This window comes from Apium graveolens, chromosome 3 (assembly GCF_009905375.1).
Source record: "Apium graveolens cultivar Ventura chromosome 3, ASM990537v1, whole genome shotgun sequence".
NCBI lineage: Eukaryota > Viridiplantae > Streptophyta > Magnoliopsida > Apiales > Apiaceae > Apium > Apium graveolens.
In genome coordinates, this window is record NC_133649.1 from 30458609 (window position 1) to 30474219 (window position 15611).

A 15611-nucleotide genomic window follows, 5' to 3' on the forward strand; every position below is an offset into this window, starting at 1 on the left:
TTCCAAAAGTCCTGAAGTGCTGATATTTTCCGGCGACTGAGGTGATGGTCGAAGTGGAGCTTTTGTTGCTGCTGTTAACATAAACTCTGAGCTGTTTTATCCTGGTGGAGATATTGTGCGCATCCCAAACGCAGCAGGTAGGGGCAATATTCTCTTCAAGAGCAGCCAGGACTTCGAGCAAGGTCTGGTGACTCAGTTGTGATCAATTTCTTGGCATTTTGTATCTGTGAATCTTTATTTCAGTCACTGTTAAAAGCTATGGTTTCGGGTACATCTTTCTTTCTCTCTCCGTTATTTTAGTTACTGATTTTGTTTACCTGCATGTTTTGTTTTGTTAACTGTGGTCTTGGCCTAAACTTGCTAAATTCTTTATACACTTGCTTCTATGTTGCTATATTTGTTAGTGAGATTTACAACATTCTTGAAGAGAATATTAGTTATATAGAATTTAGCATAATGGTTATCGTTGGTGGCATTGGCTTTTCTCGCTGGCAGAAAAGGATGAAGTTGTGGTTGACTATAAAGGGTCTGTGGCCGGTTGTGGAATATGAGAAACCAGTAGTGGATCAAGAGAAGGCTGACACAGTTAAGGCTTTTGCGAAGTGGGCTGAGAAGGATGGAGTGGCTAGGGCGGCCATTCTGGCGGCACTAACAAACACTTTGTTTGATGTCTATTCTTCTGATGCCTACTCCGCAAAACTCTTATGGGAGAAGCTGGACCAGACACATAATACTGACTCACAAGGTCTAGAAAAGTATTATGTGGTAAGGTTCCTCGAGTTCAAGCTAGTGGACAATAAGTCCATGACTGAGCAGGTGCATGAGTTCGAGATGATAGTGCATGCTTTGAAGGAGTCTGGAATGAATCTCCCGGAGAAGTTCAAGGTGATGAGTGTGATTGAAAAACTCCCGAAGTCTTGGGAAGAGTTCTCTCTCTCCCTGAAAAGACAGAAAGGAGAGATCACCTGGACCAACCTTATGCTGGACATCTCGGTGCAAGAACAACACAAGTCCAAACAGGGACATGTGATGCCAACTGAACATGGTACCTCGAAGGTAAACATAGCAACTGTAGGACAAAAGAGGAAGGCTTTTGCTAAGAAAGCTAATAGTAATAAACCTAAGAGTGACAAGGACAAGGCCAAGAAACCCAAGGTAAACAAACCATGCTGGTCTTGTGGGCAGGTTGGGCACTGGAGTAAGGACTGCCCTACGAAGAAAGCGAAGAAAACCGAGGTAGCGCAAGTAAATGTTGTGCTTGGAACCGCAAGTGGGCCTGTAGTGAACATGGTTGTTGGTGAGGCTACGGCTTCTGAAACCGACGTTGACCGGTATGTATCCTACAACCCTGTGATATTTTCTACCTATCTGTCAAATGAATGGTTGATAGATACTGGAGCTAATGTACATATTTATGTTGATATTAGTTTATTTGTATCTTATCAACAGAGTCATAGCCTGACTGTGAAGATGGGGAATGCTAGTGTTGCTCAAGTACATGGAGTTGGAAATGTGGATCTGAAGTTCCCTTCAGGACGTATTCTATCTCTGACGAGAGTGCATCATGTTCCCAACATGCGTAGAAATATAATAAGTGGAAGCTGTTTAGTTTCTAGTGGTTTTAAAATTTCGTTCAAGTGTAATAAAGTAGTTCTTATTCACACTGGTACATTCTTTGGCAAGGGTTACTTGTCAAATGGTTTATTTGTTATTAATGCGGATCCCATTTTGGGAAATTTGAATAATAATGTTATTCCTACTGTTAACTGTATTGAATCCTCAAATATATGGCATGCTAGACTAGGTCATTTAAACTTTGGTGCTCTTAAGAACATGATGAACTTAGAGTTGATTCCAAAATATACCATAGAAAAGAATTCTAAATGTCAAGTATGTGTGTCTGCTAAACAGATAAGGAAACCTTTTCATAACGTTGTTAGGGATTCAGACTTGTTAGATTTAGTACACACTGATATTTGTGAATTTGGTAGTGTGTTGACCAAGGACCAGTTTAGATACTTCATTACTTTTATAGATGATAGTAGTTGATACTGTTATGTTTATTTACTTAGACATAAGGATGAAGCACTTAGTAAATTCATTATATATAAAACTGAAGTAGAAAAACAAACTAGTAAGCTACTTAAAAGATTGAGATCTGATAGAGGTGGTGAGTATACGAGTAATGCTTTTAATGAATTTTGTGCAAATAATGGTATAGTTCATGAAGTTACTCCACCATACACACCCGAGTCTAATGGGGTTGCAGAGCGAAAGAACTGAACATTTAAAGACATGATTAATAGTATGCTTATTAACTCTGAGTTGCCTAAATACATGTGGGGGGAGGCTCTAAATACGGCTTGCCATATTTTGAATAGAGTCCCTCTGAAACACATGGATAAAACACCCTTAGAGTTATGAAAAGGCAGGATGACTAGTCTTAAGTATCTTCGTGTGTGGGGCTGCCTTGCTAAGGTGCTTGTTCCTGAACACAAGAGAAAGAAACTAGGTCCAAAGACTGTTGACTATATCTTTCTGGGCTATCTTGAAACCACTACAGCTATGAGATTTTTAGTGTTAAAATCTGACATAGATGGTATAGTGGCAAACACGATAGTTGAATTTCGAGATGCGACATTCTTTGAGGATGTCTACCCTATGAAGACTGGAATACCTGAAACGACTTCTGAGGAAGATCCTACTCACACATCAAGTTCTATTCCTGATCATGTGGAAAAGATGACAAATGTGGGGGCGGAACCTAGTAGTAGCTCTATTCCTAAGGAACTAGAGGAACCAAGGAGAAGTAAGCGTGCAAAGGTAGTCAAGGATTTTGGAGGTGATTTCATCACTTACAATATCGAGGACGAACCTTTAACTTTCCGGCAAGCTATGGATTCTTCTGAGTCAAGGCACTGGAAGGGCGCTGTCAAGAGTGAAATTGACTCTATTGTTTCAAATGGAACATGGGAGTTGGTTGATCTCCCTCCTGGGTGTTCTACTATTGGGTGCAAATGGGTCTTTAAAAGGAAGTTGAACCCTGACGGCTCAATAGATAAGTACAAAGCTAGATTGGTAGCTAAGGGTTTTAAGCAAAATGAAGGAATTGATTATTTTGATACATACTCTCCGGTTGCAAGAATGGTAACAATCCGAATGCTTATAGCATTGGCTTCAGTCCATGGTCTTATCATCCATCAGATGGATGTAAAGACGGTTTTTCTTCATGGTGAACTTGAAGAAGAGATTTATATGGATCAGCCTGATGGATTTGTTGCATCAGGCAATGAAAGGAAAGTATGTAAGTTGATCAAGTCCATCTATGGCTTGAAACAAGCTCCCAGAGATTGGCATAAAAAGTTTGATGAAACTATATTGCCTTTCAGTTATAAGATTAATGAAAGTGATAAGTGTGTCTACACTAAAGTTAAAGGTAATGAGTGTGTTATTTTATGCCTATATATGGATGACATTTTATTGTTTGGAACCAATATTGAGATTATTAACGAGACTAAAGAATTCTTGAAAAGGCATTTTGAAATAAAGGATATGGGTGAGGCAAGTGTGATTCTTGGAATCAAACTGATTCAGTCCACTGAAGGAATAACCTTGACTCAATCTCATTATATAGAGAAATCTATACTTGAGAAATATGGTTATTCACAGTGTAGAATCGCTAGTACACCTTATGATTCGAAAGTTTCCCTTGTCAAGAATACTTCAGGAGTGCCTGTGTCTCAGTTAAGGTATTCTCAGATTATTAGGAGCTTGCAGTATCTTGCTAACTGTACTAGACCAGATATTTCATATTCTGTGTCTAAATTGGCTAGATATACAAGCTGTCCAAACAGAACTCATTGGGATGCTCTTGATAGAGTACTTAGATATCTAAAAGGCACAATGTACCTTAGTTTACACTACAGGAGATTTCCTGGTGTGCTTGAAGGGTACAGTGATGCAAGTTGGATAGCTAAGAAGTCTGGTTCCAATGGAGTGACTGGATACGTGGTTCACCTTGGCTGGTGGAGCAATATCCTGGAAGTCAAGCAGATAGACTATTGTTACTCGGTCTACTTTTGAGGCTGAGTTGTGTGCACTTGATGCCACAGGGACGGAGGCTGAATGGTTACACGGACTTATGTCTGCAATACCTGTAGTAAGCAGACCGCTTCCTGCTATTGCTATTCACTGTGATAGTCGAACAACTATCGACAAGATTAGCAGTAAAAAGCATAATGCTAAAACTAAGAGACACATCCAAGTTAGACTCAAGTCTATAAGGGGTTTAGTGACTGATAGGATCATAGCTATAGAGTTCATAGGAACTCAGAATAATATAGCTGATCCTCTTACTAAAGGACTGGAACCTGCAGTGGTCCTTAAGTCAAGTTTGGGGATGGGACTGTCAACCCATCATAATTCATCAACAGTGGGAACCCAATACACATGAGAGGAGATCCCTCGAAGTGTATTCAATGGATAATAACAAGCTGTAAGGATGAATTGGAAGTACCTTTGCTACATAGTTGATACTATAGTATCTGAGTCTATCCCCTGTAAACCTAGAAGGTACTGACACTGCCAGAAAAGCAAGAGTGTTAAAACTCTGAATGAGATCAAGTCATTTGACGAGATAGAGGCAGTATATCTCTGGAGATGCCCAGCTAAGCGAATGTAATTGTGTGGTCGCAATTAGAGGATAGGGTTAATCCTTGAAGCATTCGACGAACAGGATCGAGACATGACCATTAATGTCTCAAAGTCGTAGATTGGCACCATAACCTTTGACTTGTCGTCGTCTATGGAATATGGTTATACTAAACGGATTAAGATTCAAGGTGAAACATTCCATCTGAGTCCAATAGCCATTGAAGTAGAGGAATTAGGAGGGTTCAAACCCGGAAGGGTACCGACTCTGAAAAAAAAAGTCATGATGGGAAATTGATCACATTTCTGTATGGATTTGTGGGGGATTGTTAGAAAATTAGGATTTTAGAGCTTAATTTAATTATGTTCTTGATGTTAATCCTAAAATCTAATGATTGGAAATTGTTCAATGATATTTGAACTTAAATTTTCATGTATGGTTTTAAGAATTTTCTTAATCAAATCCATATGAAATGAGAGTTGGAAGTAGCTTGAAAAAACTTGGAAAAATTTGAGAATGTTTGTCCCATATTGAAATAAATAAAGGAGGTTGTGTGCTTTATATGGTTTTACCCACATGAGTAGTATACAATTACTAAGGTGTGTGATGGTCCATTGTATTGTTGTGTGCTTCACGCGCACACACACACGCGCGCGCCCCGCACCGGACCGGACCGGACCGGGTCGAAGGGCGATTTGGGCGAATGTCTCGGCGTCTCGCGTACGCGAGGCGACCAGGGCGAGGATTTTATTTATTTGTGAATTAATTTTAATTCGAATTTATTTATCTGTGACTGGATTATTATTAAATTGTTGGACTGAGTTTGATACTGAAATGGGCCAAGTCACTTTGTTAGTGGGCTTAATCTAAATACCTTGAACCTGGACAAATAATATAATCTGATCTGTAACTGATGAATAAAATCAGAACTTAAGTTCTAATATCAGAACTTAACTTAAGTTCTGATATCAGATCAGAACTTAAGTTCTGATATCAGATCAGAACTTAACTTAAGTTCTGATAATAATGTGGGTTTTAATGGGTGTTAATGTGAAAAGCTGTTACAAGTAATTTAAATTCAAAATCTGATCAGTTTTGATTTTTTATTAATGAAGCAGTTTAATTCAGACATTAAGTGTGTGGACAGTTTCATTTTTTCCTCTCCTATAAATAGAGGTTAAAGTGAATGTATTATACACACTACATTCTCTTCTCTTCTCTTCAACCTCTCTGCATTTCTCTTCCAAAAGTCCTGAAGTGCTGATATTTTCCGGCGACTGAGGTGCTGGTCGAAGTGGAGCTTTTGTTGCTGCTGTTAACATAAACTCTGAGCTGTTTTATCCTAGTGGAGATATTGTGCGCATCGCAAACACAGCAGGTAGGGGCAATATTCTCTTCAAGAGCAGCCAGGACTTCGAGCAAGACCTGGTGACTCAGCTGTGATCAATTTCTTGGCATTTTGTATCTGTGAATCTTTATTTCAGTCACTGTTAAAAGCTATGGTTTCGGGTACATCTTTCTTTCTCTCTCCATTATTTCAATTACTGATTTTGTTTACCTGCATGTTTTGTTTTGTTAACTGTGGTCTTGCCCTAAACTTGCTAAATTCTTTATACACTTGCTTCTATATTGGTATATTTGTTAGTGAGATTTACAACATTTTAGGTATGTACAGTACCATTTTTCCCCAGAAGTACCCGGTGTAACTTCAGCTTATACGTGTACTCGGGATTTAAATATGGAACTAAAGGCAACATGTGGGCTCGTGAATCGTGATATGCAGGGTGGTATTGTACTTCATTGTGCTCACGTAGGATTACATCAAAATTTTCATATTTTGATTGATAACATTAATAATGTTTCAGTTGGTAAAGTATTTAAAAAATATTCAATTAATAATTACATAAAAAAAATATAATATGATTTTAACCAAAAAACTCAAAGTTTTTAATTATGTTATTAATATTATAATATAAACTAGTATAAATTTTTAAGTGTAAATTAAATAATAAATTAACATATAATTTAAATACAACAGTACGGATGTAATTATAATAATTGTATATAGATCAAATATATAATTATTTAGCGTAAAAGCCCGTGCGAGGCACGGACCTGTAATATACCAAAATATGGGTTGAGAGTAGCCGTCTGTCGTCCCAAGGTAAATTTGAAAAAAGCAATTTGTTAATCAGTTTAATTACCATTAATTATATTATATTAATATTTGTTTTAATAATTAGGATAACCAAACTTAAAACCAAACCGACAAACTTTTAATCTTTCTGTTTTAATATAATAGTATAGATAGATAGATATTTAGCAAAAAAATAAATATAATAGTATTGATAGTGTAGATTGTTTAAAACTTTTAACTCATTTTAAAAATTCAAAATTTTGATAGTGAAATACTATCTTTTATTATAAATAAATATTAACTAAGTGAAATTATAAATATTTTGTAGTATGTAAAAGGTCGGGTAATTTGTGATCGAAAAGTTTGGGTTTGAATAAGGTCAAATTCATACCCTTTCAACTTCAAAAATTCACCCCCTTGCAACTTCAAATATTCGTACCCTTTCAAACTTCATTATCAAGTCCCAACAGCTCTTCTCCTTCATTAATTCTCTTCATCAATTTAATCCTCTTAATCGACATTACGAAATTCAAATTTTCCAATAGAATCGTCAAACTTCTTTTTCTTCACCAATCTTCAATGTCGACTTCTTTCTCTTCACTGATGGAGACACCTGGAGCATATTATTTCTTGTCAAGAATAGTTTATACGAATTGAGCTTATGATTGTTTACTGTTTTCTTCTTGAATTGGAAAATGTCTGTAAGAAAATATTAGCCAATTGAGCTTCTAGACAAGATATTGGGCCTGTTTGGCTACCGGCTTATAAGCCCTTAACAGCTTATCGACGAGTGTTTGTCGACCCAACTTATAAGCTGAATTTACAACTTATAAGCTGATAAGTTGAAAGTTGGCAGTGACGTACTTTTTTCCAACTTATTTTTCATTTTTTCACTTTTTTCTAAAGTTTTGATTTTAAAATATAAATTTTTAAATATTTTATAATTTAAGATTCATGAACTAAGATAATTATATTTAATAATTATTTATTTTAATTCATTTAAGTAAAAAAAATTCTGACTTATAAGTAAATTTATCCAAACACTTATAGAACTTATAAGTATTTATCAACTTATCACTTATTTCGCACTTAATCATTTTAAGTCATAAGTTACTTATTTTAAAATTTCCCAAACGGGCACATTACTTGTAAACAAATTGAGCTTTTTGGTATGATATTAGCCAATATTTTAAACATCCGATTCTGTGTCATCCGTGTTTGCAAGATTAAAAATTTTAAATTCCCCATTTTATATAAGAATAGATAATCCCATTTCTTGAAGTTGGCCTATGCTGAGTAAGTTATTTCTCAAATATGGCACATAATAAACATCTATAACATAAGAATATTAAATTGTTAGCAATGTTTGATTCTTTACTGATTAACGAAAGTGGTTGTATGCTTGTACTAGGTCTTGCAAGATGTTGTTTTACTTTAGCATAAGAATATTTGTAACATATTATCGTATGAGTTTTGCAATGCCGTAATCTTTATTATTTCCTTGACACTGTAATTTCCAACCTGACATGTTTGTGTTCTCCATTCTGTAACTTGGAGTATGTGAAGCACTCTTTAATCAACAAAGAGGTGTATAAAACATCATCGATTTTATTTCTCATTTAAGATATTTGTTTTTAGAAACGTAGTGGGTAGTGGGGACATTTAATTGATTTCTTGGACGTAATGTGAAAATCTCGACTGTTAACTTCTCTGTTTTATTTTTAATAAACCAGATCATTGTTCATAAACCAGATCCTTGAAATATGAAGTCAATATCATTTGATACATTAATTTTGCTACTAAACCAGAAGTTTTTGTTGGATAATTTTTGGTTAAAATGAAATAATATTCTATAGCGTTCTTCCTCTTAAAGGATATGTGTTTGATTCTTACTTTTTATCAAAATTCCTAACTTACCATACATTTTTATCTAGTTTACCGTACTAGATTACCTGTTGCAGGGGAAATGTGGCAACCGACAATGAGTCAAACTTGGTGCAGGTTTGAGCAAACTCACTATGTTAGAATTAACTGAAGAAAAAAAAAAGCAATCGATGGGTCAACACAAGTTCGCGGCGATTTCTATTATTTCAAACAACCAATAAAGCTCCGCTACACTTCTGCATCGGCTTGTTGAAGTGTATGATGAATACCAGAATGTTTTTGTTTTGAAAGATAGTGTTATATTTTCTTTCTGTGCGAAAGAAGTCACGATGCCTTAGGCGTTGCGGATACCGGTGGGATACCCTATGAAGATGTTAGATGTATTTGAGATGTCATATCTAATATGATTCATGTTTAGTTTTCAGATCTTAACAAACAGGACATATCAGAACTTACTGAAATCAGGACTTACTGGAAGTCAGAACTTAATATCAGAACTTAAGGTCATATCAGAACTTAAGCGAGGAAGACTTTCATATAAGGAAGGAAGTTGATTTACAGTATAAGATCGAGACTAAATAAAAGAAGATATGCATGGAAAGAGTTAAAAGACTGGAAGACTTGTAGAAGATATCTGATTGATATATTTTAGGAGACATAATTGTATTTCATATCAATTAGAAGTTATCTTGTAACTGTGTACTATATAAACACAGACTTAGGGTTTACACTATATGTGTTATCATTATCATTGTAACCTAGCAGTTCTTAGTGATATTTGTTCATCACTGAGAGAGAACAACAGTTCATATTATAACAGAGTTTATTCAATATACTTGATCTTTGTTACATACTTGTGTTAAATCGATTTGATTGTATTAACACTGTATTCAACCCCCTTTTACAGTGTTGTGTGACCTAACAAGTGGTATCAGAGCTTATCTGTTAACATACATACAATAAAGATCCAAACAATCATGTCTGAAGAAGCACAAACTCCAACCAAGCCCACCAAATCTGAAGAAACTCAAAAGACTCAAACCCACAGTCAATATGAGACTATTAAGGTTCCCATACTGAGACCTTCTGAGTATTCCATATGGAAAGTGAAGATGTCTATGTTTCTGGAAGCTACAGATCCAGAATACCTTGACATAATTAATAAAGGACCACATAAACCTACCATGCTCTCTGTTGTAGTTGCTGATCAACCAGCAAAGACCATACCAAAGGAGAAAGGTGAGTACACAGCTGAAGACATCTCATCTATTGCCAAGGATGCAATGGTAAGGCATTTGCTACATAGTACCATTGATAATGTCATGTCAAATAGGGTAATTAATTGCAAAACTTCAAAGGAGATATGAGATACTTTGGAGACAAGATGCCAGGGAACTGATGCAATCAAGAAGAACAGGAGGACTATACTCACTCAAGAGTATGAGCACTTTGACTCAAAAGTTGATGAGTCTTTAACTGACTTATATGACAGGTTTGTCAAACTCTTGAATGATCTGTCACTGGTGGACAAGGAATATGATCCTGAAGATTCAAATCTAAAATTCTTTTTAGCTCTTCATGAAAATTGGGATTTGAAGTCCACTACCATAAGAGACAACTATGACCTTACTGAAACTACTCTTGATGAAATTTATGGTATGCTCAAGACTTATGAACTTGAGATGGATCAAAGGAGCAAGATGCATGGAAGAAAGTCAAGGACAGTTGCTCTTAAGGCTGAGGAGGAATCTCCTAAAATGGATGCCTCAAAAAGGGGCAAAGGAAAGGCTCTCATCATAAAGTCTGATTCACAGTCATCATATACTGATGATGATGATTTAGAAACTGAAAATTTACCTGAAATAGATGCTGATGAAGAGATGATGAAATTGTGTGCTCTTATGGTAAAGGGTATCACAAAGATAGCCTACAGGAAATTCAGAAAAGGCAACAAGTTTTTCAGGAAAAGTGGAACATCTGATAAGAAAGGGTTCAGAAAGTTTGAAGGCAAGGGAGGAAAGTCTGACAGAGGAGACAACTCACATGTCAAATGCTACAACTGTGGTGAAAGAGGCCACATATCTCCTGACTACAAGAAAGGAAAAACTGACAAAGGGAAGGCACTTGTCACAAAGAAGAAAAGTTAGACAGACACTTCAGATTCTGAATATGAGGTGAACTATGCCCTGATTCTGAAACTGCTGAATTGAAGGTACCTCAAACAACTTATGCCTTTCATACTGATGATATTACTGAGTTGAGATTGTATCTTAAAACCATGTTCATTAGTTATAGAGATCAGACTTTAACATGTGAAAGATTAACATCTGAAAATCTTGCTTATAAAAAGAGAAATGATTATTTAGAAAAAGAGTTAGTTCTTCTTCATCAAACTAAGAAAGAAAAAGATGATGCTTTATATATTAGAGATGAAGTGTTAAAATTGAATGAATCTCTAAAAGCTGACTTAGAAAAGGAAAGAGAGATTATCAGAACTTGGACTAACTCTGTCAAAATAACTCAGAATTTATTAAGTAGTGGAAACTGAAAAGAGGGCTTAGGTTATGGAGATGATAAAACTGAAAAAGGAACTGAACAAATTGAGCAAAATGTTGTTAAACAGACTGCTAAGCCAAAGGTAAATCCTGTTAAGTTTGTAGCAAAAACTGTAAAGTCTGATTCTGAAAAGATGAAAGAGTCTGTGACAGAAGTTAAGGAAAAGTTAACTTCTGACAAATTGAAATAGGATAAACCAGCTGAAGTTAACATAGGCTTTATGAAAAAGAAGCAGCTTAAGCATAAGCTGAAAGAGATTAGGAATGTCAACAAGGTAAAGGAAGCTAGGAAAAATAGGAATGGAAAGGAAGGTGTGAATAAAAACAATAATTATATGCCTGTTCCTAATACTCCTAGAAAGAAATGTATAACTATGGAAACTCTAACCATCTTGCTTCTTTTTGCAGGAAAAATAAAGATATAAACTCTTTACCTCCTAGATCAGGAGTTAAGAGTCAGTCTGTTATGTTTAAGCCACAAAATCCTTGTTTTCATTGTGGTAGTTTATGGCATTCCATTTATACTTGTAAGGAATATCATAGTTTGTACTATGATTATTATCAAATAAAACCTTCTTTGAAGAAAGTTACTTTAATTCCTTCTAATGTAAAGTATGATATAAACTCTGATAAACAGAATATTAGCATAAACTCTGTAATTAAATCCGCTGCAAATGCTAACAAACTTAAAAAGGCCAAAGGATCCAAGCAAGTCCGGCTCCTTAAAACTAACCATTAGTGGTCTTTGTGATTGCAGGGTAACATGAAAAATATCCTAGTGCTGGACAGTGGATGTTCAGGAAATATGACTGGATATAAAGCCCTGCTATTAGACTTTGTGGAGAAAGCTGACCCAGGAGTTTCTTATGGAGATGGCAACATGGGAAAAACACTGGGATATGGCAATATCAATCTTGGGAATGTCATCATTGAATCAGTAGCTACTGTCTCAGGACTTAAACACAATCTGCTAAATATGAGTCAAATCTGTGACAAAGGTTATCATGTGGATTTCTTTGAAGAACACTGTGAAGTTGTAAGCAATTCTACAGGAAAAGTGATCTGAAAGGTTACAGGCATGGTAACATTTATGAAGTCAGACTTTCAACAAGTTCTGATGGTTCTGCAATCTGTCTGTTGAGTAGAGCATCAATTGAAGAAAGCCGGAATTAGCACAAAAGACTCTCTCATTTGAATTTCAATAACATAAATGAGCTAGTAAAGAAAGATCTTGTGAGAGGACTGCCAAAATCAGTATTTACTCCTGATGGCCTTTGTGATTCATGTCGAAAGGCAAAACAAAGAAAATCTTCATTCAAGAGCAAAACCGACTCCTCAATTCTTGAGCCTTATCACCTACTACATGTTGATCTATTTGGTCCAGTCAATGTCATGTCTATTGCAAAGAAGAAATATGCTATGGTTATAGTGGATGAGTTCACAAGGTACACTTGGGTGTATTTCTTGCACAAGAAGAATGAAACTGTATCTACTCTAACTGATCATGTCAGTCAGCTGGATAAATTGGTCAAAGATTCTGTTAAAATTATAATAAGTGATAATGGCACTGAGTTCAAGAATTCAATCATGGAAGAGTTCTGCAAAGAACATGGAATCAAATATGAATTTTCTGCACCTGGAACTCCACAGCAAAATGGAGTTATAGAAAGAAAGAACATGACTCTCATTGAAGCTGCACGAACTATGCTTGATGAAGCAAAACTACCAACCTACTTTTGGGCTGAAGCTGTGCAGACTGCTTGTTTTACACAGAATGTAACACTCATAAATAAGCATGGAAAAACACCATATGAGATGGTGAAGAAAAATAAGCCAAATCTGAAATACTTTCATGTATTTGGTTGTAAGTGTTTTGTTCTTAAGACTCATCCTGAACAGCTGTCAAAATTTGATCTAAAAGCTGATGAAGGAATTTTTGTTGGATATCCACTTTTCACAAAAGCCTTCACAGTCTACAATTTAAGAACAAGGGTTGTCATGGAATCTATCAATGTATCTTTTGATGATAAGAAGATTACTGGACTTGAAGATTTCAATGATCATGATCAGCTGAGATTTGAAAATAAAGATTTAAACTCTGATACTGTAAATTCTGATGACTTAAACTCTGATCCTGTAAGTTCTGACGGGTTAAGTTCTGATGTCATTGAAACTGTGATAACAACTCCAAAGTAAAATGCACCTGTCCAAGGGGAGCAAGCTGAAGATTCTACCACAACTCAAGACTCTCAAGAAGCATCAGAACCTGTCACTGGCTCTTCAAGTTCCGATTCATCAAGTTCTGATGAGCCAAGTTCTGATAATTCTGGAAACTCTGATTCTTTAAATCCTGAAGGAACCAATTGAAATTCTGAAGTTTCAGAGAGCATAACTACAGGGGGAACATCAGAAAATACTGATGGAGATAGCATGGATCATGGGGGAGGATCCAGTTCTAGAAATCAACCTCCATCTGTAAGGAAGTGGACCAAATCACATACACCTGACTTAATAATTGGAGATCCTGAAGCAGGTGTCAGAACTAGAACTGCAACATCAAATGAATGTCTCTATCATTTTTTTCTATCTCAGACTGAACCAAAGAAAGTGGAATAAGCTCTTCAAGATGCTGACTGGGTGCAAGCAATGCATGAAGAGTTAATAAATTTGAAAGAAATAAAGTCTGGACCCTAGTGCCAAGACCAAAGAACAGATCAGTTGTTGGCACAAAATGGGTTTTCAGAAATAAAACTGACAGTGATGGCAAAATTACAAGGAACAAAGCAAGGCTGGTTGCTAAGGGTTACTCTCAACATGAGGGTATTGATTTTGATGAAACATTTGCACCGGTTGCTAGATTGGAAGCCATAAGAATCTTTTTGGCTTATGCTGCTCAAAAAAAAGTTTAGAGTCTTTCAACTGGATGTGAAAAGTTCTTTTCTCAATGGAGAATTGGAAGAAGAGGTATATGTTGAACAACCTCCAGGATTTGAAGATCCAAAATTTCCAAATCATGTCTACAGATTAGACAAAGCACTTTATGGCCTTAAGCAAGCTCCAAGATCATGGTATGAGACTTTAGCTCAATTCCTTCTAGAAAGTGGATTTCACAGAGGTACAATTGATAAAACTCTATTCTACCTCAACCATGGAAAGGACTTACTTTTGGTACAGATATATGTTGATGATATCATATTTGGTTCTACGAATGCCAAGCTCTGTGAAAGATTTGCAAAGCTAATGCAGTCAAGATATCAAATGAGTATGATGGGAGAACTTAGCTATTTTCTGGGACTTCAAGTCAAGCAAAATGAAGAAGATACTTTTATCAATCAATCCAAGTACACCAGAAATTTACTGAAGAAATTTGGAATGCAAGACTGTTCAACTGCATCCCCTCCCATGGCCACTGCAACCAAGCCAGATAAAGATACTGGTTCATCAGTAGATATTACTAACTACAGAGGTATGATTGGCTCATTACTCTATTTAACTGCTAGTAGACCTAATATCATGTATACTACCTGTCTTTGTGCAAGATTTCAGGCTGATCCAAGAGAACCTCATTAATAGTTGTGAAAAGAATTTTCAAGTACCTCAAAGGTACAGCTGATCTCAGATTGTGGTATCCTAGAGAATCAGATTTTAAGCTAATAGGTTACTCATATGCAGATTTTGTAGGATGCAAAATAGACAGGAAAAGCACTAGTGGAAGCTGCCAATTTCTTGGAGGCAGATTGGTTTCTTGGTTTAGCAAGAAACATAAATCAATTTCCACATCAACTGCAGAAGCATAATATATTGCTGCAGGAAGCTGTTGTGCACAGATTCTTTGAATGAAGAATCAGTTACTGGATTATGGGTTAGAATTTTCTAAAATACCTATTTCCTGTGATAATCAAAGTGATATTGCTATGACAGGTAATCCAGTTCAACACTCAATGACAAAGCACATCAGCATTAGGTACCATTTCATAAGGGAACATGTGATGGAAGGTACAGTGGAATTTTATTTTGTTCCAACAAATCAACAACTAGCAGATATCTTCACAAAACCACTATGTGAAGCTACTTTTACAAGACTGGTAAATAAACTTGGAATGGTTTCGGGTTCTTTCTCTAAATCTGCTTAGTTTTTGTTCTCATGTATTAGACTTTATGATCAGTGTTTACATATTGTCTTATCTTCATGTAATCTGTACTTAAATTGAAATACATTAAATGCTGATTGTTATCTGATATAGATCTATATACTCTGATAGTGATTTGAATGTTCTGTGACTATTCAATCCAATGAGGATTACTGTGCTAGATGCTTACCTAGTAGTCTTTAACAGACTAGAAATCCCATGTTTGAATTAGTTGTTTATGTGGAAATTCATTA